Source organism: Pleurodeles waltl, chromosome 3_1 (genome assembly GCF_031143425.1).
Source record: "Pleurodeles waltl isolate 20211129_DDA chromosome 3_1, aPleWal1.hap1.20221129, whole genome shotgun sequence".
Taxonomy (NCBI): Eukaryota; Metazoa; Chordata; class Amphibia; order Caudata; family Salamandridae; genus Pleurodeles; species Pleurodeles waltl.
In genome coordinates, this window is record NC_090440.1 from 58,115,713 (window position 1) to 58,134,356 (window position 18,644).

Here is an 18,644-nt window from a genome sequence, read left to right on the forward strand (position 1 = left end):
TAATCCAATCGGACCCTGAGGGTACACTAAGAAATAAGTAATTAATAAGGAAATGGGTAATTCGGGGTCTGATTCCCCTTGTAATTTCTTATTTTCAGGTACTTTCCCAAAAGAGTTTAGGGCTATTTTCAGCAGACAAAATCACTGGGGGAAGTAAAGAGATCTCCTGTGTTCCCACACAGAACATAACCACCTGCCAGATAGAATTTAACAGGCTACTCGTATCATAATATTATGGTATGCGATATGATATGATATGATATGATATACTTTGGGGGTCATTATGAACCCCAGCGGTTCGGACCGCCATGCAGGTGGCGGTGCAAAGACCGCCACCGGCATTGCGGTCTGAACCGCCATTTAATTAACACAGTCCCTCCTCCACCGCCAGGCTGCGGCCAACATGCAGCCTGACGATGGTGGGAATCAATCATTTTCCGACAGGGCAGCGCTGCAAAAGGCTGGTGGAAGGGGTGCTCCGGGGCCTCTGTGCAGTGCCCCATCACGCAGGTCACTGCCCGGTTTACGGGCAGTGATCTGCGCGACGGGTGCAGCTGCACCCGCCGCACACCAACATTGGCAGCGGCTTCATTTGGAGCCGCTGTCAATGTTACGGCCCTTTTCCCCACTGGGCCGGTGGGCAGAAACACTGTTTCCGCCCAGCGGGGAAAACATTATGCGGCTGACAGGGGAGTAGTCACGCTGGCGGTCTTCTGTTGAAACCGCCGAGATCATAATGAGGGCCTTTGTCTCCTGAAAATAGCATCTAACAATTTTAGTAAAGAGGAAAGCTATTTTTTACATAAAACAAAATCTGAAAATATTTTTTGTTTAAAATATGGAGGAAGAATGTAGCTAGTAGAATGGAAAATTGCTTTGACCCTTGTCTCCTACATTCCTAAGTACACATGCTGCAACTTTGGTAGAAACAGTTTAGTTCACTTGTGTACGAACCAGCTTTGTTTTTGTAACCTATAACACAGTGCTTAATTTGTAAATAAAAATGTGCGGGTGCCCAAAGCCCTCCTCTTAAACACGCAGCTGCTGCAATTAAATGTGCAAACACAGAATACTGAGGTAGCCTAATCCTAAAGCCATCTTGGGCCTCTTTCATCCATTTGCAGCCACTCCCTACCCCTTCAGCTCACTCTTGCAGCTTTCTGCTTCCTCCTACTGTGACGCTTTTTCGTTTTTCTCTTGCTTACTCTTTTCTGTATGTGTCTTTTGCTCGCAGTAAATGCCTGAGGCAGAAAAATAAGTGCTGGCCCTCAAATATATATAAGTGCCAGTGCCCCGCACTGGAAACAACAAGCACAAATTAAGCACTTCTATAACAAGGAAAAGGAGGCTAACAAGAAATCCGAGCTAATATACACTGATTGGAACTTGTTTCCAGACAGTGTCAGCTGAGGTAATGTTTTCTATTCTATTCCCATTTTTGATGCATGTTTGCTGTACACAGAGAACCGACTGCTCCAGAATGGACAATTATGTCTCGGTACATTGTAAACAATCACAGTTTGTCCTCAGCGGGTTGCATTTATGTTTCATTCACTAAAAGAAATGATATCACACACGATAGATTGAGGTTACCAAGCCGGCACACAACCGTTGCTAATATCACACAATTAGGGGCTGTCAACACAATTTGGGTTGCAGTGTCAGAAAGTCTCGGCTGTTTCAAAGTCACCACACAAATCCCTTTTCTTGTTGGAAACGTGGAGAACACACCTCGCATGCTTGTTTAGGATCGAGAAGGTGACTTCTTCACCCCGATTAAAAAGAAGGGACCCACACCTGCCTTTTTGGCAGGGCTCCCTGCATCTTCTGCTGTCTGCAGTTTTAGAAGGAGATGCTGATGCTCATCACGGAGCGGTCTGAATGGAATTAATAACTGTAATATGGAATTAGAGTGGCAATTTATGCAGCCAGGCATTGAACCTTCTGTCAGTTTACACAGAGAAAAGAGCCAAGACAGAAGGAATATTAAACTGGCCAACTTGGCCCTACTGAAATATTCATAAGGGAAAATAAATGTGATTTATATGCTGGGCGGTGGAAGCCTCCAGGAGGCAACGCTGCCAAAGAAAACATTGAGAGGCTGGTTCTAGCTCTCACTATTAATGAGATCAACCCATACATCTCGGAAGTGAGCTTGAGAACAAGGCTCTAAACTCTCGTCCTCGCTTGCCAGGAGGATGGAGAGGGCAAAATTGCTTGAGGGTTCTCGAGGGTATACTCTTTGCCACAGACCATCCTATTAATGGCTGTAAAAGTTCAAACCCTACCCACACCCTGATGGTCTTACATCTCAAAAACTGCATTATCTTCAAGACCTACACCATTACACACAATACAGAGACAAACTATGCCGGCTAGACACCCACACAACTCAACAACCTACTAGGAGTCAATATTTTAGCTAAACTAAATGCAATGAACAAAGAAAAAACCTTAGATAAGCCTTTTCCAGCTGTGAATGTGGAATGTGCAATATGTCTTCAAATATTGGAGTTTTCAGGATGATTCTGAAATCTTGATCTTGTTCCTGGATTTGACGCTGGTGGTTGTTTGGCAATGAGGAATGGAAATGCTAAAATTAGCAATGCCGTCGTCGGTCAAGGTGAGCTGAGTGGGCATCTTTACCATAATATCACTGGTGTGTTTGCTGTGAGCAAGAAAAAATACATATAGAAAAAGTTTAAAAGTGGTTGTGTGTCGTTGCATCTCGAAAAAACATAAACAAATAAAAAACAGTTATAAAAAAATGAACAATCCAAAACAAAAAATTACTTTTGTGAGAACCACTCACAAAAAAGAATCCACAATAAGCCTCCATCAGTTTGGTAGCAGGGCCTAGCTGCAGGAACAGTCCTGAAGCTAACCTTTATTCTGCACAAGCATAGGCCACTTGCAGTAGGGACTGGAAAACTGGGGTGGGTTGGCTGCAAGTCCTCATTGAAGACCACACTTAGCTCTGATTTCACATTGCATGTGACAAAAGGACATGTGCAACAGTGGCTTGACACTCCAGAGACTGGTTAACTTGGTGTAGCCACAGGCCACACCGTGTGATAAAGTAGGTAGCTCCCCACTTTTGTTCCTGGTATTTGATGTGTTTTCAAAGTTGTAGTGCCCAGGGCCCTTGCTAAACAGGTTCCCTGGACCAGAACTCTTTCCCAAAACTATTGTGATGCATTGGTACAATTGGCAACACCCTTAGCTGCCATTATAAGTCCATAGGAAATAGTACTTAAGTATCCAGGGCATGTGGTACTAAGGGTAGGCCCCTGAGGGCAGAAGCACTGATTGTGCCACCCTCAGGGACCATGCATCCAAGTGCACCCAGCACTGCCATTGCAGGCTGAGTGCCCTGGTGTATTCCTAAAATGCAAACATAACATGGCACACAGCCTGTGTGACCTGTCCACTTCACACTGCATGCAATATAGGTAAGCCACCCCTCTGGCAGGCCTTACAACCCTAAGGCAGGGTACACTATAATGCATGTGTGAGGATAAGTGCATAAGCAATATGCCCCTACTCTGTCTTTGCCAAACCTGGCACATAGTAAGTGTACGGAGGAGCCATTATAAATGCATGCGCTGGACACTGGTCGTCAGTACGAATTTCTCAGCTACATGATAGCCACTGAACCCTGGGTGTTTTGCCATAAAACAATTCAGGACCATAAATCCAAACTGCCAGTATTAGATTTATTGCAAAATGTATCCAGGAGACACATTAGTGGTGACCCCTGCAAAAACGAACTGACCCTGTCATGGTTGTTGGCTGTGCCATCACCAGACAAGATTCTGGATCCTGGGGGAGAGGGCCTTTGTTCTCTGGGACCAGAAAACAAAGCCCTTCCTGAGAAGAGGTGTTACACCTACTCCCCAGGAATGTGCACTACTCTTTCAGGGAGCTTCAAAGGCCTCCCACCCTTGAAACTCGACCCCCAGACCTGCTACTAGCAGTAGATGGTCAGTCCCATTGCAAGCCCCACTTTTTGCGAGGGCAACGGTGGTAAAATGCACAAAGACACGGATTTGTAGCCACCCCCAACCTGCATCACCCTCAAGGTGTTTCAGGCGAGGTGACCTCTCCATTTCATTTTCCTCCATCTTACATGGTAGGGAAATATCCAATCAGGGATATGGATGTGACCTCTGCCCACTGGAAGTAGTCACATAGATAGATGGTCCATTGGCCACCATTAGGTACTCCCTTAAATACCTGCTGAAGACATTATTTAGTGGCCATCCCTAGACCTGCAGATCAGATTTGATGAACACAAGAAGGCCAGCAACAAAGAACACCCAAGGCTCGAGAACTGAAGTCTTATTGCACCAAGAAAAAGGTGCCAAACCCTTTCTGCTGCACCCAGGACTCAACAATTGCCACTGAGGGGTCGACTGGACAATGGATCGACTCTAATAAATGCCAGCGGACCGCCAACCTTCTGAAAATCACCAAGAACCTCACTCTGAGTGAAAGCATCACTCCCTGCAGGAAACAAACCGGCCACTGACCAAAGGATCGGACACAACAGCCAGACCAAATTCCACCTGACGGACCCGTAGGACACACCTTCAAGTGTGCCAAGTTCGTGGGCACTGCGACCTCCAATAGCTGAACCATGCAATAGCCAGTTGTACTGGACCCCCAGCGTCAGACACCCAGAAGAAAAGTTCATTCTGGACTCTCCCAGAGTGGCCCTGCAAACTACCCTCAAAGTGACCCGCCTCCTGGTTCCAAGGGTACTTTTGCGCACAGCTCTTGGCTGATCTATCTGCTCTGCACCTGGCCCTCCTGGTTCCTGCATGGGAGAACAAGCTGTGCTCTAAGGGTCCTCCACCTCTTGTGACCTCTACACTCCAAGTGGACACACCAGACTAACCTTGAAGTCTGCTTGTGCAGTGCATTTCCAAGTGGTCCCCCTTGCCTGTCCTGCAACAGCTCCAAGACATTCAGCAGCTGCTCCCTCTTGAACCAAGAACTGCTCAAACTTCTCCGACTGGCCCACAGAAATCCTCGATGACCAGGATCTAAAAGCAGGAGGAGACATTGGCAAGTGCATTGCCTGACTTTGTATGCATTTTTTAAACGTTTTCTTCCATTGATTCCTATGGTATGTAATTTAGCACAAAAAGTCTATTTTTGGTATTATTTTTAAAAAGTACTTACCCAATTTTGATGATCTTGATCTTCCTTTTTTTTAATTTAACCTATTTTTATAAATTGGTATTGAGTTATTCTTTTGAGTGTGTGTCCACATTTATTGATACAGTGAGTACAACAAATGCTTAGCACTACTCCAAGATTGGTCTAACTGCTCAACCAAGCTACCGCAAAAATTAGAGCATTAGGTGGTCTAGTTTTCTCTCTGTAAACCAAGGTGTGGTTGCTTGACTGTCTGCACAGTGCACATCATTTTCATACACTATCTATAGAGCCAGCTTCCCACACACCCTACTTTCTTTTGGCTGCCGGCAGCATTCCTCACTGCACACAGCTGAAGGCCATACTTAGAGGCGGTTGCCCACCTACAGTGTGTTGGTTTTAGGAACTGGCCACAGGCCAGGCTCTGTAATCATTCCTCGCAATGCACAATCAAAGGACATGTGTACTGGGGGTCATCCACTGCAGTGGGTTGGGTGCAGGGCCTGGCTATGAGGTAGGAATATAGTGTATCTAAAAATCTCAGAAATTCAATGAAGAACACAGTTAAAAACGGAGTCATGACTCAAATATGAAAAATCACTGAACTTCACCAATATTTGCATACAAGTCACAGAACTGTAACTGAAGATGCACGCTATGTTTTAGTACAGATCTTGACAAGTCCACTATGTTATAAAGTTAGAAGGAAATGTACCTATTGTTAGGTCTCCCTTGCAGATTGATTTAGATGTAGGTGTGTTGACTACAATCCTATTGTATCCAATGTAAACTCAGAGTGGACTCTTTTTCCATGATTCATTGGCTCTATTGTCTATTTCTGTTTTCATTGGCTTTCTTGTCTAAATCACTCCTACTTTAGTTCCCTCAGTTCAGTGAGTTTCCTCTTTGTTGTTGTGTTTAGTCCTCACTGTGGTCTGCCCTGATGAGTACAGACATAAAGACCTTGCAATGCAGAGGATAGTGAACAATCTTCTTTCCCTATTTCACCTTTGCTGCATCAAGCTCTCATTACATATTCGGTCGACTCTCCCCCAGTGCCTATTGATCATTACCCCCACCCCTATTGTCCCATCTAGACAGTCACTTTATGGGTAGTTACGGCTGGGTGCCCATCTTGTAATGGCTTTAAAGAAATCTGTGATGTCCACTTGTTCATACATACACGTGCATGAATGGCAGACATTTTGGGATGCTTTTCCAATAGATTAAAATAAAACCAGTGCGAGATGATCATCATGCATATGCATAAATGGGCGGCCATCTTGGAATGATGAGGCAAAGTAAAAAACATTCTGTGAAGTCTACGTTGTGTGGGAACACATTTGTGCCCACACACAGAAGATATCACAGAATGCTTTTTCTTAAAATGTGCACATATGACCAATTACATGGGGAGAAAAATCCAAAGCGGATAGGTCCGCACCCAATGGATGTTATAGGATAGACCAATTGACTTTGCTAATGCTCTTTTTTTGTGTGAGTTGTGATTTGGAAATGCTGTCTTAAGAATCACTCTTTGTTGTTTTTTTCTCATCTTGTCTCTTTTACGTGGCACCATGAATTATTTTTATAGAATAAGTAGTAAGAGAACCAGCAAAGTTTATTTCATAATGTAATAATAGTGGATGCAACAAAAATGTTCAACAATGCCCATTTCCTATCTGCCAGTCACACTGACGTTGTTAAGGACTCAGCTTTTGTGATTCTCGGACCTTGGAATTTTTAAGAGGATGCCACTTTAGCTCAATTTCTTTATTATTAGTGGTTGCATGGAGACTGTACATGCACTGATAGCCTGGGACATACATACGTTGGCAGCAGGGGGCATACATGCATTGGCACCAGGTGACCGAAGAAGGTAAAAAAAAAAGATGTTTAAATGCAGTGATTTTAAAGACATCATCCAATTTTAGGAAATGTACTGGATACATAGGGGCATATTTACAAGCCCTTGGAGCCTCCTTGTGTCACATTAGAGTTATTTGTTTAACGCTAATGTGGTGTTAAGGTGGCCTTTTTGTCACTCCATATTTACAAAGTGGTGCAATGCATGCATTGCACCACTTTGTAACCCCTTGCTCGACACTATGCCTGCGCCAGGCATAATGTAAGCAAGGGGGGGCATTCCTCCATTAGGATGCGTGTAAAAATGGTGCAGTTAAATTTACAAGCTTTCAGTGCGCTATTTTTAGCATCATTTTTAATGACTGCCTAAGGCAGACCCATTAAATTGAGGCTCCCATTGTTTTCAATGGGCCTCCCTTCACTTTGCAGGATTAGCGCCATCATTTTTGGTGCTAATCCTTCAAAGTGCCATAATGCCATCAACATTTTTGACGCTATTGTTCTAATGACCACCATGGTGCACTGTATTGTAAATACGACGCAACCATGGTGTTGTTAGGTGCAGTGGGGCACGTACGCAAAGTGGCGCAACAGGACCGATGCGCCACTTTCTTGTAAATCTGCCCCATAATTCCTTTGTGATGTGGTGGGACATCCAATGCCCTAATCTGAAAATCAAGTTACAGTAGACGAATCAAAAACAAACGAAAATTGCCGTCAGCCTGCACGCCTGAGAGGAAATGTATGTATCTTTTTTGCCGGAGCTTTATAAGGCCATAAATAATAAAGCTCTATTTAGTCAAATCAGAACAGAAAAGAAAGTGAAGCCTAGTTATGATATTTGCACTGGGACTGTCCAAAGTTTCACAGGAAACTTTTACTTTTCATGTTTTGGGTGCCAGATATCAGAAGAACACGATTCAAACTTGCATGTTACAAGAACAGAGCCTCTTCGGTGTAGCGCATAGAATCCATCTGTTCACCGCCAGCATTTTGTATGAGGTTTGTGGTGTGCTTGTGTTGTGGTAGTGTTCCTCCTTGATTCTCAGTGAAAGAAGTCTCGTGCAGAGATGCTGTGCATTTGATTAAATGTATTTTGTGTAAGCTGATTTGACAGGTTGTAATGTAGCTTGTGTGTGAAGGGGTGCCTCTGGCAGGAAATGTGAATGAAAGAGGATAAATGCATCTGACACACAATTTATTTTCTCTCTTACAGGAGCCAGAGCTTTCTATCTAAATGATAGGTATGTTCCAGCATTATTTTCCTTTACAGAACCTGTGTATGTTACCTGTGTCAGTGTGCTTTCTTTTTTACCACTTCATCAGTCAGAACACTGCTCCTTTTAAATTCACTATCATCACTTCATGCTTAAACTAAAAAAAAGAAAAAATGATGCAAGGGTGGCACAAAGAGCTTGTAAATGAGGCCCATGTTGTCATTTGGGTCTGTGCAGCTGGCACAGCTCCCTGAGTTAGTTTCCCCACACTTAAAAACATTTACATGGTTATCACTTTGCTTGTGCTACCGCAGGTGTTTTAATAGAAATTATTAATGAGTGTTTAGGTATTTTGAATAATAGGTTTATGTAGAAAATGTAATAACGTAGAAAAATAATGGACGCATTTGAAAATGTGATCACAAAGAATGGCCACCAGTGTAACGAAGTGTACAAATCAATGAATTAATACTTGTGAAATGTTGAATATATGTTAGTCTAATGCAGTAATATGTCATATTAAAGGTTAAGCAGTATGCTTTAGCTTTATTAATTGTAGGCCTTAACTTAGTGAGTGTCTTGGCCTATTTGCTAGGCCTCATGTAAAATATGTATTTCTTAGCATTTAATAAAATTGCTGACCAAGTGAACTAAGCTGTGAATCTCTATTGTACTGTCTAAATGTGCTTATAACGGAAGCTTGTCGTGAGAACCAACTGCTAGGAGATGAGGTTCCTGCTACTGCAACATTTTATATGTAATGTGAGTGAGACTGACTTTCCCAGGACAAGAACAATGAAGATATTGACTAGGGTAGAAGCTGCAACAATATTGTTACCTGACAAGCCGGATGATGAGGTCATTGCAAGATGAACCAACCAACAACTTGAGAACACAGAAATATTAGAATTCATAGATTTGGGATTTTAGTTTTAATGGACAGAGTGTGAACACGCGATTAACTGACCAATAGGGATTTGGGGAATAGTTTAGGTGACTTTGACTTAATGACACTGCACACAGTGAAGAGAGTTCATTCTGAGACAGAGAGCCCATTGCCCATTTTCTTTCTGACCGAGAGGTTACTATTTTCTTATGCATCTTGACTGGAGGCATACTTAACTTGCTGAAGCCTGATGCTTTGCTGATTGACTGATGTCCTGAGGACAAAGACTGATTCTGCTTTGCTGATCCACTCTGACGATAGGTATATCCGAATTGTGATTATCATGCATATTTGCTTTTTCTTTCTAGGTACCAAGTGCGATATTTTGATAGCACCATAGTTAGATGTTTTTCCAAATTCATGTTACTAAATTGTTTTGCATGAAGTCCAAAATGCTGATGTTAATCTGATGTTAGTTTAGGATTCTCACTTATGACATACGATAACAGGGACTAATGCTTGATGAATTTTTCTGCTGAATTACATGTATGTTATAACATTGACACAGTTCACTTTACTATGGATTTGCACCATAACTTTAGAATGTGTTGTAGTTCAATCTTTGATTACATTACGTTTCTTCCTCTGCTTTGGACAACCAGTGTTGTTTCTGTATGTGTTTAATTTGATTTTAAGATGAATCTACATGACCTTAGCATTGTTAATATAGGGAACTAAACATTCTAAACTTTTACTAAAGGTGTAGTTATTCATGACTGAAAGGTCATGGTGTGTGATAATTACTGACTCCATTGATTATTGATTTATTGATTACTAATGATTATTGATTATTGTGTATTGATTATTGATTATGTACTGATATATGGTAAGAACATCATAATTGCGAGTCAAAAGGTTCATCGTCCTATTCACATCCCCTTGTAGGTTTACTTATTAAGGTCAGACGCACTAACATTTGCCACTCATTCAGAAGCAATAGGTCACTGGGCATTGCAGTACATCTGTTTCCTACCAGTAGACCATTGGACCACTCAGTTGAACACCTACAACCCATATGGACGGATAATACAATTATGTGTGGACCAGCCTCATACCAGCGATAACCGTTGTCCCAAATAAATACATATTCATCTACAAATGGCCTGAATTATGCTGGGATATTGTCATGCCAAGGACCTCTGCATCATTCAAGTAAGTACCATTATGCCAGATGCCGGGGATAGCACCCATATGCCAAAGATGGACATAATATGTCCAGGATGGTCAGCTGTTTACCAAGGGAGGCCACAATCATCCCAAAGATTTCACAAGAATCAACATAAATATGGCCCTAAAGTTACTTGTAAGTCCATAGTCAAGTGGTACTACATGTATCTAGTGCCTTTAAATTAAGTGCTACTAGTGGGCATGCAGCACTGATAGAGCCACCCACTTAAGTAGCCTCATTACCACACAAATGGCATGAATCACTGGTGCAGTCAACTCAAATCAGTCCAACAGCACAGGCTGCAGGTGAGGGATGAAACATTAGTGACCTGGAGTGGTGATTTTGCCAGTTATCTTCACTGCCTGGTAGACCACCTAATCGAGTAGCTAAAATGATGGTTACCACCCATCTATGGTGCCTCTGAAGCCCTAGTTGGTGCCCCTGTTGGAGATTGGTGGGGGAACACGGGGTTGGGAGCTCCTGGGCAATCAACAAGACTGAGGCAGGAAGTGTTCAGTGGTGCAGCTCCATGGGACTGAGCAGATGGGAATCACACATTAGGAGACTCCATGCCTGTGAACGTGATGAGGCTGATGTTGGACTGTGCCCTGGGTTGTGGCCCTATGAGTTGAGCTCCAAACCCTAACTACAAATGAATTAATTTACCGTCATGACCCCCTCCCCATTTTCAAGCAGGATGTGCCTGCCTGGCGAATGCCCCCCTGCAATAAACAGGTACCCCCTCGCACTGCCCCTTGCTTCCAGCAACCCAAGAATAGTGGTCCCACTGGAGTTCCTTGAACTCCACTGCCAGAGATCTAGGTCAAGCTTTCCAAGTTTGGCGAAGACCCAACAGAGACCTCAGTTGACATCATACAAACCCATTGGTCACTGGAGTGGGGTTGGCCCTGCTGCAGAGATTTTCCTAAGCAGGATCCCCTCTGTGCAAGCAGTTTCCCCAATCATATCAAAATAGCTCTGCCTGACTCTCACTGAGCTTCTGGTAATAGGAGAAAGTGCCCACATTGGCCCTTAAATGCCGTGGGTCCAACACTGGAGAAGAAAGAACCCAACCTGTGGACCTCATAGAAGACCCTCACCTTAAAGCAGTGGGAAGTAGCAGTTCTACATGCCACCCATGTATCATTCAAGCCTGGGCGCACCACTGTATTCACTGCTTGCTCTAGAGACCCCAATGGCTGCAGACAATGAATACAAATGGGAAAAAATGCCTGCTTTTCTTCCATTAGAGAGTCGCTGCAGAAATCCAATGCTTCACAACATCAAGATGGTGGCCCTCACTTCCCCACACCCACAACACAGGTGGTACCTGACCCCAGGCACCAACCATCAAAGAGGATATTCAAACATTCAAATTTCGGAAGAATATCACTACCCTCCACCATGACTTTAACATAGCTCTTTCAGACCTTGACCAATCGCTATGCCAAACTGGCTCTCACGCAGAACTGGTTGAAATTACAGTGGCTGACCAAGTCCAATAAACACAGACTGCCCACATACATGGAAAAGCTGGAGCAGGAATATGTTGCATTGCAGGGTAAGCTTGTTAACCTGGAAAATTGATCCAGGAGAAATAATATCAGAATCGGGAGCATCACATCTAAAATCATGCCAGCGGAACTAATAGTTCATGCCCAGATATGATAACAACATGAAGACATCTCAATCCTCCTGGACCATGCCCAGAGAGTCTATTGCACATACCAGCAACAAAAGGAACTTCCTCCATACATTCTCACTTGAGTGCACTGCTTCTAATAAGAGAGACATCGAGAAAAAGGCCCGCCAGCAAGAACCAATAGTGTTCAGGGGGGACACAAAGCTTCAATTCCAAAATGTCTTGGCACAGACACTAGCGAAGCAGAAGTATTAACAAGAAACATATGGAAACAGAAAAGATCCCTTACTTTAGATCCTTTTCACATATGGAGAAACGCTTTGTGGTGAAGAGCCAGATGAAGGCACAGGAGCTCCTAGGCCTCTCTTAAACCTCCTCTCAGAAACAAACTAGTAAACCAGCACCCTCCAACTTAATGGATATGGGAGAAGTATGGTGAACTCAGCTGCATGCTCAGCCTGTAAGAAAGCTCATAAACTACACCACTTGTAAGGAAGGGAACACCACCTATCATCATCAGAAGAAATATGATAACAAGGTCTTCAACAAGAGCCAAGAAAAATAAAACCTCATAAATCTGTTATGTTTCATTGGACTGTAAGTCCATAGCACAGTGTTAGACGTGTCAGCATTAGAGTGGTTTCCCCCTAACGTTTTGCCTTTCTCCTCCAATTTTGCTGATCTCAATTTTGCAGTCCTTAGGACTGAGAGAACTTTACCACTACTAACCAGTGCTAAAGTGCATTTGCTCACTCCTTAAAACAGGGTGACATTTAGACTTGGAATCCTCTGTGTGGTCTCCCAAAACGTTTTGCCTCTGTTTCCTAGGTTGTTGATGTGTGCTGGACTCTGTTTTTGCTGTTTTTGAAACTCTGGGCACTTTACCACTGCTATCCAGTGCTAAGGTGAAATTGTTCCTATGTACAATGTTTGTGTAATGGGCTTTCCATGATTGGCATATTTGATTTACTAGTAAGTCCCTAGTACAGTGCACTAGAGTTGCCCAGTGCCTGTAAATCAAATGCTACTAGTGGGCCTGCAGCACTGGTTGTGCCACCCACATTAGTAGCCCTGTAAACATGGCTCAGACTTGCCACTGCAGTGTCTATGTGTGCAGTTTTAAACTGCCAATTCGACTTGGCACGTGTACCCACTTGCAAGACCTAAACCTTCCCTTTTCTTACATGTAAGGCACCCCTAAGATAGGCCCTAGGTAGCCCCAGGGGCAGGGTGCAGTGTATGTTTAAGGTTGGACATATACTAATGTGTTTTATCTGTCCCGACAGTGAAATATTGCCAGATTCGGTTTTTACTACTATCTCTCCCATAAGTTAACATGGGGGCTGCATTTAACATAATTAAAATGCAGATTCCTTTTGGAAGCTGATAGAAATATGGAGTGTAGGGTCTCTGAACTCACAATTGAAAAATACATCTGTTAGTAAGTTTGTTTTTAGATTGTGTGATTGAAAATACCACTTTTAGAAAGTAGGCATTTTCTTGCTTAAACTATTCTGTGGCAGATTGTGGATTCCCTGTCTGGGTCAGTTTGACAGTTGGGATGCTTGCACCTCTCTCTAGACAATGACACAAAGGGAGCTGTGGTGTTGCCTGCATCTCCTGATGAGCCATCTGTGCTGAGAGGGAGGGGAGGAGTGGTCACTCACACCTGAAAGGGCTGTGCCTGCCCTCACACAATGCAATCTCCAACCCCCTGGTGTGTGTCTCGGACTTGGCCTGGGCAAGGCAGGATCTTACAAACAAGAGAGACATTCCTTTGAAGCTTGCCTACTTGAAAGGCAGAAAGGAGTATAAGTAGTGGACCCAAAACCCCTCAAAATTCCCATTGGTGAAGAATCTTCAAGGCCTTGAACTGAGATTGCCTCCTGTTGTTAAGTATCAAGGACATCAAAGACTTCTCTCTGCCAGCACCTGGACTTTCTTCTGAGAGTCCTGCCCTGCCAAGTGGTACCCTAACCTCTCACTGCACCCTTGAAAGGTGAAGCTGGTAGAAAAGGACAGAAATCTACGCAAAGACTGCTATGCGGGGAAGCTTTCAACCCCTCCACGGCTGATAAGCGACGTGCCGCAGGGCCTCACAATTAAAATTGACGCTCCACCTTTATCGCAGCTGGGAAATCTACGCAACGCGGCTGGAGAAATGATGCCCAACACCCACAGTGACTACTGTTAATGACACAAGTCCCCATCGTGCAACCAGATTTCAACGCAACATCACTGGGTGCAGAAACTCAATGCAAAGCCTGCCAGGACCCGAGGTGACAGTCCGTTATCGATGCATCGCTCTCTTGCGAGAGAGTAGATACGACGCACGGCGACCTGACTGGAAGAGGAGCGATGCACGCTCTTGCTTGCGAGTAAGAAAAGGCATTGCTGGCCTTTTTCGATACACACTCGCCCGTGCACCTTTATTTTGACACTACCGAGATATTTTTGTGTAGTAACAGTATTCTCACTGTTTTCTAAGTATTAATACTCTTATTTGCTTTAAAATTTATATCTTGACTTGTGTATATTGTTTTTTGTCTTTTTGGTCTTGTTTTGTATAGATAAATATTACCTAATTTTTCTAAACCTGTGTTGTGTCATTTTGTAATGTTTTCACTGTATTACTGTGTGTGTTGGTACAAATAATTTACACATTGCTTCGGAAGTTAAGCCTGCCTGCCCGTTCCAAGCTACCAAGGGGGTGAGTGGGGGTTAACTGAGGATGGTTCTCCTTTATCCTGAATAGAGTGAGGGTCCTGGGTTGGACAGGGGGTAACCTGACCTGCAACCAAAGACCCCATTTCTAACTGTGACATTGGCTTGTCCCCAATTGGCATATATAACTTTCTTTTAATTTCCTAGTAAAGTTGTACTACTTGTACTCAGGGCCTCTAAAATAAATATTAATAGTGGACCTGCATTATGCCATCCACTCAAGCAGCTCATTAAACGTGTCTCAAGTCTGCTGTTGCAGCCTGAGTGTGTGCAGTTTTAAACTGCCATTTCAATCTTGCAAACTAAGGCCCATATTTATACTTTTTGACGCAAAACTGCGCTAGCGCAGTTTTGCGTCAAAAATATTACCGCCGGCTACAGCCATTTTGGTGTGCCGTGCGGGCGTCATATTTATACTTTGACGCACGACGGCGCAAACAACAGGTGGGAGTCATTATTTTTGACGCACACCGCGGTGTCAAGTCGTAAAGGAAAACGACGTTAACACAGCGGAAATGACTGTGGGTCGATTTACAACACCTCAAACTGGATATGCGCCGTTTTTTTTGACGCAATAGCGTCAAAAAACACAGCCATTTCACCAGAGGAGAGCCAAAATGGATCCCAGATGCCACTACAGACCCCAGGAAGATGACAGCAGACAAGGAACCAGCCAGAAGGACCCACACAAGAACCAGGACACTTTTAAGAAGAAAAGAAAGTGTCGCTTCAGTGCAGAGGAGCAGGAAATTCTGGTTAAAGCTGTGACGGAACACCAGCACCAACTGTTTGTCACCTCAAAGTTGCCAATCAGTAGGAGAGAGGCTATATGGCAACAAATTGTTGACAAGATAAACAGTGTGGCAGAAGTACGCAGAACAGTCATTGAGTGCAAGAAATCCTGGCATGACTGCAAACGCAGGACCAAGGAAAAGATGGCCAGGAACAGGAAGGCAGCACTGCAGACTGGAGGAGGGAGTCCAGCACACCAGGAGGCCCTGGACCACATGGAGGAGATGGTCGCAGCCATCATCCCTGAGGAGATCGTCACAGGGATTCAAGGACAGGACAGCGCAGACTACCAGGACACAACGCACATGCAGGGTAAGTCGCATGGGGAATTATAATGCAATAATGTCAACTGTGAGCATGGGGGGGGATACCGACCACTAATTGCATGGAAGTCATCTAATACATGGAGTGGCATGGGTAAAGGGGCATGGGAGTATGGCCTGTTCTGAGAAGACCTGGGGCACACCATTACACAACACCAACAACAGTCCCATGGGGGTATGCTGTCATGCCAACGATGGAGCAAAGGGAAAGCCACAACAGGAGGGAAGGCCACTACGTCAAACTGACATCCTGGCACTCGTCAGCCAACATACCTCCTACATTAACTAGGGCCCTATTAGCAATCCTCTAGCCAAACCGACAATTGCAATGTAACTGCGACAACAGTTGCCACTACCACCTCTGATCTGTGTGCAGCTCAAGTAGCCAATGGCAGTAACCTCCCCATGGAACATACACACCTAAATTAGGGGGTGAAGATGACATCTGCAACAATCTCCTGAAACAAGACAAAGGCCCCAGTACACTCAAATGTCAATGCCCATAGTTGTCACAAACATCAGCCAAAGTAAACAACAATAGGAGCGACACAGCACTAAGGACACACCCATGCTGCATATGTCAGGGTCCATCCTGTGCCTGGGTAACAAGGCAACATCACAAATGTCATACTGCTGAGACAACAGCATTGAGGAGGGGGCACATGTAACTGGTCACCTGCACAGTCAGAGGACGAAATAGGATACTGATACGACTATCAGGGCAATCCAACGTAACACACATTACCCAACATCAGCAGGACCCATTAACAATGTCAACATCCATATCAGATCATAACATTGCCATGCATAGGATATGCAACATGTCAATTACATTTAAGTCGATGTGAACGATCAGGGATTGGGGCAGGTCCTGATAGTTAAGTGTGCTGCCAGGGCCATCAGAACACCCACAGCCAGTGAAAGGTCTCACCATGAGAATGGATATACACGGAGGGTTGAGTAGGACAAGAAGGTGGCAATTCTCTATTTGGCATAAAGCAACACCTAGAGGCGATGAGGCTGACAAGTCTGATAACTCAATAACATACATGTGACACACATGTGGGCCATAGGCCTGAAACATTGCCCATCTGAAGGACTGCAGATATTAATACAAAACAAGATCACAAAGTGAATTCATCAAAAGGCAGGCACGTCACGTCAAAATTGTCACAACACAGACACACTAATTGTACCCTGTTTCATTGCAGAGGAAGATGGATCTCCTGCCGATATGCCTGTCCCAGATTTCCCTGATGACATGGATGACGAGCCGATAAACATTCCCCAGGAGACTATCCAAAAGGTCCTTGAAAACCTCCAGACCCCACCTTGGTCACAAGGAGGAGCACAGAACAAGCAGCCATCGCAGAGGATCCACCCACCACCCCAATTGTAAGACCTGCCATCTCCGTCCATCCTGGAAGTGTTCATTGATGGTGCAGTGACGGAAGATGTATGAGTCATGTACACTCCCAGGATATTTAGCTACGATGTTGGTGATCAATCCTTGGTGATCGACTATGGCCTGCACGTTGATGGAATGTGTGTGGTTCCTGTTGCGGTAGAGGTGTTCAGTTGCAGCAGGTGGCACAAGGCGTACATGTGTGCAGCCGATTGCACCAAGGACGTGTGAGAAGCCACTGATTGCGTAGAACCCCTGTTTAGTTTCCTGCTGCTTCTGCAGTGTGTTAGGGAAGCAGATGTGGCGGGGTGTCAGTCGAATGATGGCGTCCAGTACTTTGGGCAAAAAGGTGGAGAATGATGGTTGTGATATTCCGCCAACCAGGGCACCAGTTGTTTGAAAAGAGCCACTTGCCAGCATATGAAGTACGGCAAGCAGCTTTGTTTCTGTTGGGATGGTGCGGGGTGTCACCAAAGTGGGGGCCAACTGCTGTTCAATGTTTCGCAGCAGCTGCTGAATGGCCTGCCAGTTCAACGGGTACCTCTGTATGATGTCGTGTTCCCTGAGGCCCTGAAGGGTTGTTCTTGGGAGGAATATCCTCTCCTGCCTTCTGCGCTGCCTTTGGGGTCCCTGCTGGTGTTGTTGTAGCTGCTGTTGTTGCTGTTGGGCTCTGCGTCTGCGTTCACACTGGATTAGAATCACCTCCATGGCTCCCTGTTGCTGCTCTGCTGCTCTGCTGTTTGTTCTGTGAGTTCTGATTAAATACAGGTGTGTTTGCCCCATTTTAACGCCTGCCCTGACCCAGGCATTATTTTTTGACGCAAATCGGGCTGTGCGTCATTTTCTGGCTCCGCCGTCCGGCCGTGCGTTATTTTTGCCCGAAAGCATAAATACGACGCACAGCTCTTTAAGCCATTTTTGGGACGGGAACTCCTACCTTGCATATAATTAACCCAAGGCGGGTTGTCGCATCCAATAAATGACGCACACGGCGGAATTTTGTCGTCCGCGGGCGTCAAAGTTTAAATACGGGGCAACGTTTGTGCTGATTGTGCGTCAAAAATTTAGACGCACAATCGGCGCAGAGGGAGTATAAATATGCCCCTAAACCTTTTGCAGACAATGGTTGAAATCCACTCAATTTCAAAATTGTAATAAAGATTATTGAACAGTTTCAACATTTGAAATGACCTTAGCATGCAGTGCTGTAACGAACCCTGCTTAGGTCCGTGGAACAAATTGGATAAAGCTACATCACCAAAGTGCTATAAACACAACTCACACAGCTGGTGCCCTAGGCCTTCATAGTGAACAATATAAATCAAAATAGTCTGAATAATACAACTGGATAGGCAGGACAAATTACAAATGTAGACAATGGTTGAAATGCACTCAATT